This window comes from Amblyomma americanum, chromosome 3, assembly GCF_052857255.1.
Source record: "Amblyomma americanum isolate KBUSLIRL-KWMA chromosome 3, ASM5285725v1, whole genome shotgun sequence".
NCBI lineage: Eukaryota > Metazoa > Arthropoda > Arachnida > Ixodida > Ixodidae > Amblyomma > Amblyomma americanum.
Window position 1 is genome coordinate 148266792 of NC_135499.1, and position 17823 is coordinate 148284614.

At 44.1% G+C, this 17823-nt stretch overlaps 1 non-coding gene across 1 annotated transcript; it reads right to left on the reverse strand.

The window, feature by feature from the left end:
* Positions 1-2496: 2496 nt before the first annotated feature.
* LOC144126488 (U2 spliceosomal RNA) lies at positions 2497-2691 on the reverse strand. The gene has a single exon (XR_013313525.1). It is a non-coding gene; the product is annotated as a U2 spliceosomal RNA (small nuclear RNA).
* Between the last annotated feature and the right edge of the window lie 15132 nt (positions 2692-17823).

The window sequence follows — 17823 nt, forward strand, 5'->3', positions numbered from 1 at the left end:
AAACACAAACAAGAGGGAAAAACCAAAAGAAAAACGATACAAAGCTGCTAATCATGCCCACAAAGGTGACAATCAGCACGAGCGCGAGACTACACATCTTGGCCGGATAAAAACATCATCTCTTTATCACGCTCGTGCTGATTGTCACCTTTGTGGGCATGATTAGCAGCTTTAATTGTATCGTTTTTATTTTGGTTTTTCCCTCTTGTTTGTGTTTGGCGTTCTTAGTATTTAAGATGCTTGGACGTGAATTAAAATCTAGTTGCGAGTCAGCGCTTGTGGTGTCCTTTCTTCGTTGTGTCCCGTTGTTTTATTGCGCTGTTCAAATATGAATCAATACCAACTCGCCCAGTTCGCAGCTTTAATGAATTCATGTGATAAACCGCGTATATCAACCTAACTTTCATTGCCACAAGAATAAACAAAACAGCATAGACTAAAATCAAAAGGAGGTATTTCAGGGCACTAACTGGATTTGGCCTTCACTTAAACCCGAATAAAAAGTGGTTTAGAGAGCTTATTAATGTTACGAATTATGTGACACAACGTCATCACTATGTAAATTTAATGCCTGGGTTAAATAGCTATGCGGAGCACAGTATTTAGGTTTTACAAGTTTTAGGATCATGTCTGTATTTTCTTCGCTTGAGAATAGGTCATACCGTTATTTTGAGTTTTTGAAATCAGAGCGATAAATTTGTGTTAGAGATATCAGGCTTCAATATTGGTATCCTTTAAGTATTTTCCTTTAAGTTATGTTTCATTTCGCTTTCGGTTCGAGGCGACGGTTTTGAGTTGTGACGCTTCAGGCAAGGATCGGCGGAATTTGTGATTGGGGACCGTAGTTGTAAATGACTATTATATTTTGGGACTCTTAACGCAACCTTACTAGGGCACTGAGATAGCGGTGCATTCTGGATCCATTGTGCACGGTTGGAAGCTGATGAAGAGGACTACATGCAATGCACAGTGCGAGATTGCGGCATTTAAACGCCAGGGATGATCAGATGGTATTATGCAGCTCGGTGTTTTTTGTCATGAGCATAGTTCGATTTTTCTTTCCGGCAGTTTTTCGATGCAAAAAAAAAAATTGGGGGTAGCAAAGTGCTCTCGTGCAGTGGCCAGCAAAGCTGATTTGTTCGCACCACCGCGGGTTCAAAACCAAGGTGCAGTGCAGTCGCAGCCATAATTATTTTATTTTTGCAGATCTAGCTGGCTTGAGACACACTACAAAGTTTTTTTTTCGTGACTGGAAACCTTCGTGCTAGCGAATGAATGTCTTGCTTTGTGGTCATTTCAAGAGAGTAAATAAAAAACTATATGACAGCAGTATTACCCATCAAAATTAATTATTACTTACACAATGATGGGAAAATTGAGGTAAGCGGGGAAAGGTTACAAGGACTGCACCTATTCTCTCTGAAAATGCACGAGAAATCTGGCTATGCAGTTGAACGGCGCAGCCACATCGCTTGAATGTGATACATATAAGCTTTGAGGTATTTTGGTTCCCTTTTCTAGCGAAGATAAATTTTCCGGTGTTTTAAGCCTTTCTGCAGCGGAAGGCAACGCTTAAATGTTAGGCAGTAGTTCGGCAAGGAAGCCGTGATGGTGTTAATGCTTGTGACCCTATGCTGACTTCGTTTTCCAAGGAAAAATTTGCTTTTCTAAGTTGCGGTCATAATGTCAATTTTAACGGCGCCCTTGTGCTTGTGGTGTATACTTTTTCTACTGGACAACATCCAAATGTGCGGAGAAATAAACAGCCAGTGGTTTTTCCGGATCTTTTATTTCGAGAGTGTTGTGCCTAAAGTTAGTACAGAGTGCAAGAAAAAAGGAAAACGCCAGCGTTCCGAGCGTCCTTCGAAGCTGTTTAATGTGCGGCTTGACTTATCGACCTGTCAGTTGAGCGCGGAAGTTCCAATTCATTTTGTTCGATACAAGCTTGCCCACTGTCTGTAACCTCTAACCCAGAGTAGGCAGCCCCACGGGCTGCATACCGCGGCCATTTGCGCATTTCTTTCGCAGCGTGACGAGAATGGACCTCCTGCTGTTTAGGTGAGTAATTTGTTCAGCAGCGCCGATTCACCATTTCAGTCGTTTAATATGAACTGTGTAAACAGGGTTTGCCATTCAACTGACTAGTTTGCTTCAAGATTGCCTCGGCGCCCAAGCGCCAGTATTTTATTTTTAGAAACATGCTTGTTGCAAGGTTGTGTCGAAGTACGCAGATTGTGACATTTTTTTCTCAAATCTATCTCTATATTCCAATAAAGAAGCAAATAAAAACAAGGGCTAAAACATATTTTGCTTTCACTTATCCTTCCTGAAGGGCTTTCGTTGCTTGCTTGCTTGCTGTTGCTGACAGGAAGAATTAAAAGGAAAGTGCACGGACCTGCCCACTGGCTCAAGCCGAGCCACAATCGCTGCCACGTGCTGAAAGTAGGAGAGTTGAAAGATAGGGAGAAAAGGTAGAAAGAAAAGAACCGCGCTATTATGTCCCGGGCCGATCCCGGAGGCAGTGCAATACCGGGCCAACCCGTGGCGGAGGTGAAGCAAGCTTCAAGCACTGCGCCCTCACATTCCAAAAATAAGTTTAATATCTTGGATCCAAATAGGACCCGTAGCAGATATTAAATCAGATATTCAGATATTCAGTTCGTTCGTTGTCTGTTGCAGAGACAAAGAGCTTCTACGCTTGAAAGACGCGTCGATACCTGAAACTTCCTTAGTTGCCTCTGTAGTTGTGTGAATGAAAGATTTTGAAGATAACAGTAAGTGACCACATGTAATGCACGTTTGAGAGAAGCTCAACTTCACCTTCAAAAGTAAACTAATTTTACACTTGCTAATGTGGTTATAACTTTCGACTTTGTCACTTGTCGAAACCATAAGTCATTTGCGATTCGCATAAGTTCTAACGGCAATGTGTGAAAAATGTGCGAGCGACAACGTTCAAATCTTAAACACTTTTACATCCAGAACGCATTATATAACTCGCATATGAACTTACATCAATTGCGAAGATACTGGTCCGATCGGTTCATTACAGTGCAGACATGTTCGTTGAGGCCGGCAAAAGTCCGAGACGAATGCGGGCACGACAATATGGCGGCCCCATCAGCTAAACCGTACGAAAAATACGTTCGAAAAGGAATTCAATTACATTACTAATTACTTTCCTAAAGAAAGTGCGAATGTATATAAATTACAATACCAACTACTGCTCATAAAAAGTAATGACACCGCATTACAGCTACTTCCAAAAAGTAATAAATTCTGTTTTAAAATACTTTTTGGCTTCCGTGCATACAAAAAACCGAAGTGAACCAATTCGCAGCCAATTGTTCCCCCATCCTATTTTTTCGAATACGTGCAATTAACAGGATAAGGCAACGTCAACAAAACAAATAAAACACCCTGACCCAACACTCGACACTTACACTTCGTTCAAGAAAAAAACAAGCGCTGAACCCAACACCTTGCTGCCCGGACCTGTCTACACGGCTGCAATTCTTAAAGCAGGCAATTTATTGCCACAGTGATCTGAAGAATCGACCTCGGTAGCCTGCGCTCGGTGATGTGCGTGCCTTGACCATTTCTGCCGTATCCCGCTCGCTCCTAGTGGCGTCGAGTGCGACCACGCACCACTGGCCTCTTTTAGCCAACGTAACCTTGGAGGCGCCTAGAGGCCCTCTTGACTAGTTTTGAACTACGACGTGTGCCACCTGCACAGCTACCACACGAACAACTGCACAGCTACCACAGTTCTCCATAAAGTCAGCAATAAAATTCCAATAAGCAAGGGCGTCAGGCAAGGAAACACGATCTCGACAATGCTATTCACCGCCTGTTTACAGAAGGTATTCCGAGGCCTGAATTGGGAACAGTTGTGAATAAGAGTTAACGGAGAATACCTAAATAATCTGCGATTCGCTGATGACATTGCCCTGCTAAGTCGCTCAGGAGGAGAACTGCAAATCATGATCAATGAGTTCGACAGAGAGAGCAGTACGGTGGGTCTAAAAATTAACATGCAGAAAACCAAACCCGAAGTAATGTTCAACAGCCTAGCAAGGGAACAGCAGTTCGCAATTGGAACCGAAATGCTAGAAGTGGTAAAGGAATACTAAGGGCAGGTAGTGACAGCTGATTCGGATCATGAGAGGGAAATAACTAGAAGGATAAAAATGGGGTGGAGCACATATGGCAGGTTCTCTCAGATCATGAATGACAGTTTACCAATACCCCTCAAGAGAAAAGTGTACAACAGCTGTATCTTACCGGTACTCACCTACGGGGCATAAACGTGGAGGCTAACGAAAAGGGTTTAGCTTAAGTTAAGGACAGTGCAGCAAACCATGGAAAGAAAAATGATAGATGTAACGTTAACAGACCGGAAGCGGGCAGAGTGAGTGAGGGAACAAACGCGTGGTTATGACATCCTAGTCGAAATCAAGACGAAGAAATGGGCTTGGGCAGGGCATGTAATGCAAAGGCAAGATAACCGCTGGCCCTTAAGGGTAACGGAGTGGATTCCAAGAGAAGGTGAGCGTAGCAGGGGCCGGCAGAAGGTTAGGCGGGCGGATAAAATAAGAAGTTTGCAAGTATAGGGTGGGTGCAGTTGGCAAAGGACAGGGCTAATTGGAGAGACGTGAGAGAGGCTTTTGCCCTGCTGTGGGTGTAGTCAGGCTGGTGGTGAGGATGATGTGTGCCACCTGGCCCTTCAGCGTCCCAGGCACAGTGTGGCGTCCGGCCTATCGCCGCAGTCCTTAATGCGCAACCGGCGCGCGGGCTTATCTCGACCAGCCACCCACCGACAAGCATGTGGCAATAAACGTCGCTTCGCCTCTGGAAACTTGTCTGCTCCTTCGCATGAACCACGCAATACAACACACAGCTTTGCATTTTGCTGCTTGGGAGATGCCCGCTAAGTGTGCTCTCTATTGTGCTTTTTACAAACAAAATCTCCTGCTACTATACTACTTATGCCAGTTGGATCTGGCAAGACTGCGTGCCACCGCCGGTTAGAGAGTAGAATGCAGGTTCCCTCTCTTCTTTTTCTGAGCGGCTGCGTTGCGATAATGTCCCGATTCTTCCGAGCGCATTCCACGACGAACCTCCTGGCCCGAGTGTCACCATAAATTAGCGGCTGGGGCAAACGTGGCCTGGACCTCGGTGAAGCCACGTGTTTGCGTCGCCATTTCGGAAACATGTCCCTCACCTCCTCTCGTTGGGGCTAGAAGTACGGGAGAAAAGGCGCGGCGAGCGGAAGGGAGGGACCCAACGGTCTACTCTGGTAACGCCCCTTGCCGACACGCGGCCGGCCTCAAATAGGACATTCCTGGACCCTGCTGCCCGGAGGAACTGGATTCGAACTGGGGCTATGGCGTCTGCTGGGCGTCAATGCTAAGGCAGTCTGAGAAGGTGGGAAGCGGACTGCGAGGCGGGCGCCGCTGCCATCGGAAAGCAAAGCTGTGTTAGCAGTGCCGTACTCCCCGCCCACCCCTCATGTAATACCTCGTAAGTGGGGCCTTTGAGAACCGAATAAATAAATAAATAAATAAATAAATAAATAAATAAATAAATAAATAAATAAATAAATTTTGTGATGAGACTCGAGGAAGGAGGCACGCTGTTTTCTCAGTCTCCGGCCACCACGACTAAATTTTTACAACATGCAAATACTCTGTATAAAGTACTTTTTGTTTTCCTTTACATAACTTCGTCTCTGGCCTCCTCTTTCCTGCGCCAACCCGGACCACGCTACCTGTATGAATCCCAACAACTCCCGCGTACCCATCCAATACCCGCGGGCAACTAGCTGACAACAGATGACACAGGCGTTCTCGTAGGCACAGTCCTACGCACTTCGTGCCAATAATAATAACAATAATTGGTTTTGGGGGGAAAGGAAATGGCGCAGTATATGTCTCATTTATCGTTGGACACCTGAACCGCGCCGTAAGGGAAGGGATAAAGGAGGGAGTGAAAAAAGAAAGGAATAAATAGGTGCCGTAGTGGAGGGCTCCGGAGTAATTTCGACCACCTGGGGATCTTTAACGTGCACTGACATCGCACAGCACAGGGGCGCCTTAGCGTTTTTCCTCCATAAAAACGCAGCCGCCGTGGTCGGGTTCGAACCCGGGTACTCCGGATCAGTAGTCGAGCTTCTTGCCAAGCGTCGTTCCTGCTTTCGAGGCGCCAAACCGGGCTGACGATAGACCAAAGTTGCGCCGACGCAGAGTAGTAGTGCATTTTAATTGAAGTAATCTCAAAAGTAATTAAATACTTTTTGTGCGAAATTAATGGCACAAAATAATTCATTATTTTGCTAAATTGATAGACCAGAAGAAGATTTCGTAACGCTGAAAATTACCGGGAAAATATTTAAATTACTGCTATGCCGGATCTAAACAAAGCGTCAACCGGCCGCGTGTGCAGAACGGGTGAAGTGTTTGCTGCGTTTTACTGACCTTTAATAACGCAATTTTTCGTTGTACGACAGAATGTATAGTGTTCGACGTGCTTGATCCCGCAATGATTGCGTTAATGACCGTATAATGTTTTTAAGACAGTGTTTCGATCAGGAGACACACTCGTTTTCAACCACGATGATGATAAGGTACAGAAAAAATTAATTAAAAATAATTCTAATCAGACTTAAGTAAGGAGCGTCGCAAAAAACACTGCCATTGTAGCCTCAACGCATTCTGTCAGGACTCTCTCATTACTGAAATGCTACAGTCTTTTATATACGTGCACACAGCAAAGGCCCCGTGGCTATGTCTTCGGGCTGCTGCCCAATGCTCCGTGATCGAAACCCTGCCCTGGCGGCTACAGTTCTATAGAAGTGGAATGCGAAAACACCCCAGTGCTGTGCGATATCAGTGCATGTTAAAAGATTTGAGGTGACGGAATTTAATCCGGAGCTCTGCATTACGTCGTCCTTCATAGACCCCATGGATCTTTGGAACGCAAATCCCGCACACTTACGGTCGTCTACTTTATGAAAGGGAACGCGCTAACTCGTGGCAGATAGCCTGGAACCCTACTTGCGGCGATACGCGGCAGCAGCTTTCAGAAACAGAGAAGAGGGAGGTGCGATATCCTCTATTGGCAAAAACAGGCAAGGCAGCAAGAACCCTTTCCGCTGCGTTGCGAAAAACGCCCTTCGCGTATCCCCCCAAGTAGGGTTCGATACTCTATGCCACGCGCTCGCACGTTCCCTTTCATAAAGCTGACGACAGGACCATTGCGGCATATAATAAGTGTTCCTATAATAAGCGGGCAGTTGCCATCCTTCACCCGTTCAGCATGGCCGTCGTCAAAATAAGCTATGATGGTACGGTCATACCCGGACAACATGTGCGGCTAGCTGCGAAAGCAACCAAGTTGTGTGAGCAGCCTCTTCTCGGCGAGATTATAGTTATCACAACCCGGGTCAATGCCAGGCCGCTGAATGAGGAGAGGTACTTCATACTTGTCCAATTTTCGAACGATGTCTTTGATCTGTTCTATCGCGGTATCGGTCGTTATGTACACTGTGGATTCAGGAGCATCGCTAACGCCAATGGCCTCGAGGCGCCACATATCGGCTGGAACCAGGCTGGCAGGGTCGTCTGCAGATGCTTCGACTGCCATAAAGAAGCGTGCAGTGGAGCTTGAACGGGAAGGCTGGGTATGAACACCTTGAACCGTCCACCCAAAGAGGGTTTCGGTGGCAGTGAGATAAGGAGTTAGCCTGCTGATGCTCCCTGTGACTACCATTCTGTTGGAATGGGTACCAAGTAATAAGGAGAAATCAGAGAAGAACGCGATACTGCATCGTACCTATGTCGCTTATGGAAGCAAGTCGAGAGCTTTAGCCAAGAAGGCACTTCATCTTTTTTTTTAAACAGCCATCTTTTACGCACTCAAGTAACAATGAGACGCACAACACTTACCATACAACGCATAACAACCTCACAGTCTCGGGGAAAAACTGTATTGCTTATTTAGAAGAAAATGGCTGAAGAATTCCAAGCATAAACGCACAAGACTGTCTAAAGAGGTTCATAGTTTTGCAACACAAGTGTCATTCGTACCGCGAACAATGGGTGAAGGCATGAACGAACTCGCTCAGTGTGTGATTGTAACAATACTGAATGCTTAATTTACGCAGAAAATTAGCGCAAATTTCAGTACACAACCTAAGGGCTTTACATGTATAAAACTTTTGGGCTTTCTGGGCTATCTTAAAGTTCGGACTGTGCAGATTTTCTTTTTTTAGCATCGCTTAGTATAACAGGAAATGCCCAACGTGATTCTATGTGCGTGGTGCAGACAATGCGGACATTGTAATAAAACGCTATGTAAAACCATAAAATAACAATAAAAATTTCTGATTGTGGTCATGATCAAAAGTGCTAAGTACGAAATAGATGCGTGGAGTTTCCAGTATTGTAAAACAAATAACTCCGGAAACCGTTTAAATGCTTGATATTTACTTCCTACCATAAAATGAGTGTCATCGTGTTCACTTTAACGAGCTTTCACATAAGCCAACATTGTATTGATGTCCTCGGAAGTGTGTTCAAGTGGTATTTAATAGCTATTGCAGATCAATAGTTGAAGCATTTACCCTCTAGTGGGTAAACTAGGTTGATAATGTTCGATTGTGATGACGAAACAGATGAGCGCAGAGCTGCGTAGGCAGCTGGCGCCCAGTCATAAAATGATTTGTTATGAAAGAACACTGTAGAGACTCATCTTGCCGTTTTAGTTAAAATTGGCCTATTTAATGGCTATATAGTTAATGGTACTGCCTTTGGCCAACTTCTCGGATTTGTCATTTGACGGCATCTGCAATTGCACTTGTTTTCGAGAAAAACGTTTGTTGGTAATTAACTTCAGCCTTGCTACAGTTTTCTCAGCAACGTAATGGTGAAAGTTTTTTTCACTGTCACTGTCCTTTCCACTTAAAGGCTTTTCCTCCTGCCTTAAAAAATAAACGAAAAATATTTGTGAGCCTATGACACTCCTTATTTTGAAGGAATTAGTTCCCAGTTAAGTGTTATACCGGGTGTTTCACCTAGGATGTGAAGCAGCTTTTAAAGTAGGCATTTTGAATTAGAGGAGCGCTTTTTTCGGCATAGCATTGTTAGTGTGTAGCGCATCAGAATACAGGTAAGATGTGTAAGCTAGTAGGATGGTTAACTAATATTGAATAGTTAGCTTTTTAAGAATTACTGTTACCGTTCTTACTTAGTGAGAGGCGTGCGGCCCGCCGCAAGTAAAAGCCATATCAGGTTCTGAATTTTGAAAACACTGTTGCCTTCGGCGGTGTGGGCCAACACGTTTCGGCTATTTCGATGTGTTACTTCTTCTGGAGAGGTTGTTTTTCCTGCAAGGTTTACGAAAGCATATGTGTTTAGGCGTGATGTAGCCAGAATTTATTGGGGCACAGCGCCGAGGGCAGCTGCGTTTTGGAACGTCTAAAGCGGGTATGGATAATACTTACAGAGGGATTCTCGCGTATCACTAAATAAGGGGAGTAACTGTAATAGTTAAAAGTCAACTATTCAGTATTAGTTAACCAGCCTAATAGTTAACCTGTCTGTGCTGTATTCTGATTCGCTGCACCGCTGAAAATTCCACTTGGCGAAAAGCGCTCTTCTAACTCACTAAGCCTATTTTTAAATATTGCCGAACACCTTAGGTCAAACCTGGTTTAACTGAGTAATTTATAGTACTCAGAAAAAAGAAAAGGTTTCTTTTCCCTCCTTGAAGCCAACAATGTTATTTTGTGGGCAATTCATTGAGAACTACGTGAATAGTGTGTACAACGCAGCGCTAACTGAGTCAGCTTCCAGGCGCACATGCTAATGGCCTTGTTTGGCCTAGCATCACACATGCACTGACAATCACTAAGAGTGCACATGCACTCTGTTGCTTTTGCTACGTTGCTGTTGACGAAGTTGACGAAGGATTGAAAGCACAAAGTGACTGGTGGGATAGATATCTGCTTCCTCCGTGGAAATTTTTTCGCAACACCGTACAGAACGAACACTGTTTAAGCACACCCTGAGGGTGCCTTATTTTATATCTATCAGAAGTTCTTGAAGAGGCGAATATGATATCGGCACCACACTGGGCTTTTCAGGGTTATTGCACCACAGTGAGAGCAGATGCTTCTGCGTCTGTGTTTAAAGAAAAAAGAAGGAAAAAAATGTGCTAAGTGATTGACCAACACGAGACGACTGCGGTCAGTACACCAGAAACAGAAATACCCGAGGCGTCCTTGAAGAGTGCAGGGCGTACACGCTCCCAACGGCTGTAAATAAAACACTCCGAGTTCATGTAAGTTTAAAGCTTTTGTTTGAAGGAGAAAAAGAAAACGCCCTATTGCGTGAAGAGAAATGTTAAAGGACTCAACAAACACATACATGCGCAGAATGTGAGTTCAGGGCTCGCAACGGTGATGGCCAAAGCGATGCCACTCGAAGCCAGGATTGAATTTACGGATCAGCGTTGCTTTCGCGCACTGAAGTTCTACTTTGAGCGATGACCCAAAAGCGAGAAAAAAACTTGCGTGCCCTGCGCTAGAGGCTTGCTGCTTTTCCAAGACCGGATCGACCGCATTATGTTTTTGGTTCTTGTCTGAAATACGGGTACCAGTTGTGTGCAGTTGTGCGCCATCCTGAACATACTTCTGGCAGTGGCATTCTTGGCGGCTTCGGCTAGCTTCTCATATACAGCTGGAATTCATCTGCCTGTTGTTCTGACAACTTCAAACTCCGTGTGCTTCCCAAGCTGTGTTGTATGAGCGCGATTGTGAAACAGAATGGACTGCCAGATAAGAGCAGTGAAAACTGACATTTATTTATTTATTTTATGTTTTAAATGCGGGATGTGGAAAGTGTAACATTTCTGAATATTGACAGAAACATGTAAATGTGTTTACAGAAGGCTAGAAAGCGTTCGCTATATTAAGAGATAAAAAATGTGCCTTTCTATTATTTATCTGTTTTTTCGGTTTATAGAAGCTCGATCATGACTTAGATTCTCGTTCGCTAGTTAAGGCAAGGTGATCAGCTGGATTTTTTAAAAATCATTGATGGCCGTCCTTTAGAGTTCTGAAACGGTATTGGCTGCATTCGATTTTTTTTTTGCCTGAAGATATCAGCACTATCTTGAAACTGAAAGAAAGATTTTGCGCCTAACACACACCACACACAGAAAGAAGACGACACCACGGTGCGCCCGTGGTGTCGTCTTCTTTCTGTGTGTGGTGTGTGTTAGGCGCAAAATCTTTCTTTCAGTATGCAACACCAACTAGCCCAGCAGTTAACTCTCCTAAACTATCTTGAAAATTCTCGTTCCATGCCTTCTACCCGCCGCTGTTGTGAAGGACAGTTGCTTCAACGCTTACGTTTAGCACTGGCACACCAAGGATCTTAAGCACGAAGAAGGCGTAGCTAACATGAAGATGGAAAAATAATTGGCAAAACGCAGCTACTTTCAACCATCCGAAAAAAAAAAATAGCACTAAATACAGGGCATTTATTGCTGCCAGCTAACTGCCGCACATGCGAAGCCAAAGGAGGAATCTACAAGTAGCTGAAATTCGTAGTTTCGAGAAGGTACCTGATGTACCAACGATTCCGAGGCACTATTTTAATTCCCGGCGTCGAAGAACTCGCCCTATGCCTTCAACTTAGTTCTGATGAAGGACTCTGGGTATTATTATTCTTTACTGAACTTTATGAGAAAAATCACCCTATTTCCCCTTCACCCGCTCTTCTACTGTATCTGATACAAGATTTTCAAACTTAAACATCTTTCAACGCTTGTAACTGTGTCCTTTAAAATAGCGAGGGAACCACATTTCTGACCCGAGTTCCTGCAAAAGGGTTTGCAATCTCGGACATAGGTACGCCTTAAAAACTACGACTCTTGCCGTATTTCTCACCATAAATATTGTATTTGATTTCATAACTATCTTAGGTTTTGCAAAAAATGTGGTGGTAACTTAGGAGGCGCAACAGCGCGAATGAAACCGAACAGAAGACAGAAAGGAAAACTATACTACGGCCGTGTTTTCATTTCTATGTCTACCTTTTATTGAAATGAATCGACTTGCCTGCAAGACCATTCAATTAATTTAACAGATGCATTTATAAAGGTGCGTAAAAATTACACCGTTGCAAATCAAGAGCTTCTCAAAAGGACTGACTAATTTACGGCATGCACTTCTTATGAGAAAGCGTTCGCTGCGCCAACGCTAACCTGTTTTACAACCAACAATATGACTAGCAGCTTCCGCGGTATCGTTGGTGGTCACATAGGATTTGAACTGTAAACAACATTCTGAAACAAACAAGGTATTGAGTACTTTTTAGAAACTGCAGCCCTACGAAGCTCATTTGTGTACTTTGGAAACACGTTGATTGACAATTTATAAAAAGACCACGGTGTTCATAAATACACAGAGAAGCTGCTTTTCTGTCCTGTGTTCGCCTTATTATGGAATATGCCTGTATTGTATGGCACCCTGCACAGCAATTATAAATTGACAAATTTGAAAAAATTCACAACACATTCGTCTTGGGCAGGTATGGGCGAATAGATAGCTGTACAGAAATAAAAAAAAATGCTTTGACGTGGGAAAGCCTGCCTGCTCGTAGAAGATAGTTAAGAATAAAGTTGTCGTACTTGATATTACACTAGAAAATTGGGTTTAGTGTGAAAGTTATCTTAAGCAGCCCTTTAGTTTTCTAAACCACATGACCATTATTGTGAAAATCGAGAGTACCGTGCCAGGACGAACTTGTTTGCGAATTCATTTTTTCTTAAAACTGTGGAATTGACTTTCGGAGGTTCAAGTGTGCTCTGTAAATGATGTGTTTTTTTCAATCTGTAACCTCCCCCCCCCCCCCCCCCCCCCGCTATAACGCCTCCGGGCAATTCGGGGTAATTCTTGAATAAAGAATACAGTGACTGGTTGCAGTCCATCGAACGAGCAAAAAAGGAATCTGGAAACATTTCCACGTGTTCTATATTTTCTTTCTACTCCGATTTCCTTCCATTTTCACTAAAGCAAAACAAGCCTACTTTCTGCTGCTCTTTTAAAGCAACGTTTGTAACGCAGCTTATAGTTTCTCATCTCCTCCTCGAAGAGTGTGTATTGGTAACATTATTAGCTGACACTGATTAGGTCACTACCATTGCTGCAAGGGAATCAGTGGCCGAAATATCACAGCATGTGGCACGTAGATACGTTTTGCAAATGGAACGCGTCCGTCGAGACAGCTCGGAGTTCGATCACAAAAGATTTCCCCGATCACGCACCGTGCTAGCTCTCGAGATCGATATAGCTTCCACCGCTATGTGTTTTGTCCCTGCCTTATTAGCTTCCATAAATTTGAGAAACTGTTAGATGCTGTATGACAACATTCGCTGGAACCTCCGGAGAGAGTGGAACTCATCTCTGTTCGTATCAGAGAAGCAGCGCAATGTCTGAAGCGTCCGAAAAGTTATGCACGAGCATAAGCAGACCGTGTTTAAAGAGCTATTTGGTAAGGCCTTCGCCATTTTAGCTTAAATAATTAGTTAAGTTGAGCAAGCACCGCGAAGCTTAGCGCAGTATACTACCCAAGTAGGCAATGTTCGTGGGCGGTCAGCAGGTAGTAAAAAGAATTGATAGTTTAGCGGATGGATGGATTTAAGAGGGGGAAGACGGGAGGGCCCTCTTCACGGAGCGACTGATTTTTCACGAAAAAAAAAAAACGGCACTGTCTCCGCTCTCCCCATCGAAAAAGTTATAAAAAATCATTGCGAAAACGGCATTTTTACCACCTGAGATTTAATATATTGTCGCTAACCAATATAATTCGATAAAAATCTTGCTGCGTGAAAGTGTAACAATAGCGTCGGCCGTGGCACAATCAGCTTTAAACATCGGTGTTCTTCAGGCATTTTTATTTTCGGCCTGCTTAGAGTTCTTACGTAACACTCGTTGGTGCTTGCAATAGTCTGCCTCAGAAGGCTAATTCATGATAAGCCGCTTTCACATACGAACACAATAGAGCTCTTTGGGTCTCTGAACACGATAAATTGCTCTCCAACTCATCGATTCATGCCAGGGACACCAATATAAAAAGTCATGATGAATTTTTAAGGTGCCCAGAGTTCTTGTTGTGAAGACATCACCCTTGATCGTTGAAAGCATTTTCCGATGACTGTGAGGTGTTTCTTCATAGAATGAAAGGCAGTCTTTTTTCGGAATATAAAAAAAATGCAGACGTTCGGGTTTATGATTACAAAAGACAAGCCGGAATAATTCTTCGCAGCCAGATTTATATCATAACACATAAGATTTCTTTACAGAAAAATTCTGACGTTCGTCCCAAACCTGTTATTTCAGGGATACTAATGATACGAGAATATTATTGACCAAATTCTAAAAACGAACCATTGCCGAAAAAGAAGCAAAATGATTCAATACCATTGATAACTTTCAATTAACTGCTTAAGTTACCTTAGTCAAAGTCGAGCACAAGTCAAATTTCTGCCAGGTAACAGTTGGCCTGAGATTCTGCAGCACAAAATATTCCGGTACTAGACTCAGAACACTTACGAACTATCGCTCTTGAATTCGCTCAGTAGCATCTCTTTGGCGCAAGTTATCGTCTCCGGCGGAAAGTTCAGGAAGAGACTGTATGTCAACTCCTCTGCTTTAAACAAGTTTCATCTTCTTATAGGCTGGAACGGCTATGCAAATTTAGAGAGGCGACACGTTATGACTAGTACCACTGAGCCCATCTGCAGTACAGGAACGCCATTTTCCCAAAGTCGAAAGAAAATACAGAGCACCATTAGTTGTCGACCGTCATGTAATTTTCAGCAATTGAGGAAAACTGATGCCAAGTTGGACTACGTATGCTCCTGTAAATCTAGCGTGAGTGCGGACTTCGCACTGGTACAAATATTAAGACCTCCAGGGACTCAATATTTTGTCTATGCTGAAAGGGAATTAATAGCTCAGGTGACAGCATCACCCATCGAGTGCTGTATCTATATCTTACTTAAATGCATGCAGCATGTGAAAACAAACAGTGCATTCATAGCACCACGCATACTGAAGCGAGAATTTTGACAGAATAGTGCCGTTATACAGGCGCGACACCAAGAGAGAAGGCACGCACGGCGAAGCGCTAAAACAACTTTTTATTAGAACGGCTACGGCAAAAAGGCACTGTGAGATGCCATAAAGGCTACTCTACAGCTCGGCAATATTTTAAAGTAATATCATGGCAGCGTCGGTGGTGTCACGTTAACAAAACAGCCGAGCAGAATACGCACAAATTGGCAAGAGCTCTGTGCGCATGCGCGTACTTTCTTATGTTTCGCCTCCGCGGTCCTGCACGGCACGCTGAACTACCGTGTGGTCGACATTGCTATGGTATTACTAAAATACTGAAGAGGTCTACAAGGCAGCGAGAACTGCAAAAATAAACGTTATGGACCACCTCAATGTCACATAGGATGCGATCGAGCGATAGCTGTGAGAATTACTCTTGTCTCGCCTTGGTAGGTTGAGTGAAGCCTCCCTTGAGAGAAAATGAAAGGCGCGCAAAGAGTCGAGCGTGGCCTAGTCTCCCTCCCGCGGTGACAGCCACGCGACCCAGCTTCGTGGATATGCGTACACGCTGTTCCCTCTGTCCTAGTGCCACTGGAAATTTTCTTCAAACGATAGAATGCGTTCTCTTCACACTGCCAGATTAAGTGGCCGTAGCCAGCAAATGCCTCCTTCATCTACTGAGCCAGAGTACCCGGGTTCGAACGCGACCATGGTGGCCGCGTTTCGATGGTGGCGAAACGCAAAAGGCACCCATGTGCTGTGCGATGTCAGTGCACGTTAAAGATTCCCACGCGGCCAAAATTATTCCGAAGACCTCCACTACAGCACCTCTTTCTTCCTTCTTTCACTCCCTCCTTTATTCGTTCTGTTGCGGTGCGGTTCGGACGTCCACCGATACACGTGAGACTCTTACTGCATCATTTCTTTTTCTCATAAATCCATTTCTTCAAGAAGCCCCTTCGTGGTCCATTTCTTATCTGGAACGCTAAGCACCAGCGGTTACTGTTTCACACCGGCTATACTGTCATTCTGGGTTAGTGTCCATGTCTGTGCCCATGTCGCGCAGTTGTTTTGTACTGATGAACGTGTACTAACTGGCTTAGATTTCCGCCTTGTTACTCAGGTAACATTCGAGGAGTATTGACATCCTTAAACGCAATTTCGGAGCAACATATCATCACTATCATCGTCAGGCTGACTACGTCGACTGCCGGGAAAAAAGCCTCTCATATTTTTCTATTTACTCTCTCCTGTGCCAGCTGCGGCCACCCTATTCCCGCAAACGTATTAATCTCATCCGCCCACCTAACCTTCTGCTGCCGACTGCATCGCTTTCCTTCTCTTGGAATCCACTCCGGTACCCCCCTCCGTTACCATTAAGGACCAGCGGTTATCTTGCCTTCGCATTACATGCCCTGCCTGAGCAAATTTCTTCCTCTTTACTTCGACTAGGATGTCATTAACCCGCGTTTGTTCCCTGACCCAGTCTGCCTCCTCCTCCTTCCTGTCCCTTAACGTTACACTTATCATTTTTCTTTCCATAGCTCGCTGGGTTGTCCTTAACTTAAGCTGAACCCTTTTCGTTAGCCTCAACGTCTCTGTCCCATAGGTGAGCAGCGGGAAGATACAGCTGTTATATACTTTTCTCTTGAGGATTATTGGCAAAATGCTATTCATGATGGGAGAGAACCCGCTAAGTGCGCTCCACTCCATTCTTTTTTTCTAGTTATTTCTCTCTCATGATTGGGACCTGCGTTCCCTACGTGCCATGAATAGACATATCCCTTTACCTCTTCCAGCACCCCGCTACCAGCTGTAAACAGCTGTTTCCTTCCGATTCCGACACTTTTAAACATTAGTTTTCTGTATAGTAATTTTTAGACTCACCATTCTGCTCTACCTGTCTAACTCGTTGATCATGTTTTGCAGTTCATCTCCGGAGTAACTTAGCTAGGCAATGTCATCAGCGAACTGCCGATAACCAAGGTATTCTCCACTAACTCTTATCTTCAGCTGTTCTCAGTCCGGGCCTCTGAATACTTCCCGTAAACAGGCGGTGAATAGCATTGGCGAGATCGTGTCTCCTTGCCTGACACCTTTCCTTATTGGAATTTTATTGCTGAGTTTATAGAGGATAATGATAGCTGTGGAGTTGCTAAATGTATCTTCCAGTATTTTGACATAAGGGTCTTCTACACCCTGATTACGCAATGCCTTTATGACTGCTGAGGTCTCGACTGTGTGAAATGCTTTCAAATTATCTATGAAGGCTATATATAGGAATCGGTTGTATTCAGCATATTGCATTCTGCATATTCTGTATATTTAGCATTGTTTACTTGTGAAGTATGCCGACCAGTAAGAACTGGAAGAACAGAGAATGGCTTCACTTCTTTCGGAACGGCATAGCCTAGCTTTTGGCAAAAAATAAAGAAAAAAATGTACAAGAAAACTTTAACCTGACCGAACGTAGTTCACGGGCGTCTTGTTTAGTCGAAGACTAGCCTGTGTCTGCAAATTTATTCTCGACGCTTTCGATTGTGTCCAAGCAAAAAAAAAAAAAAACACCATCGAAGAAGAGAACTGCGTCCCTCATGGGGGCACAAAAGACTGCCGCCCGTTTCATGTGGTCGTTTCAAGTCGGTATGGTTTCGGTACGAAGCACTCTCGTTGAAGTCTCTGATCGAAGTTTGATGACG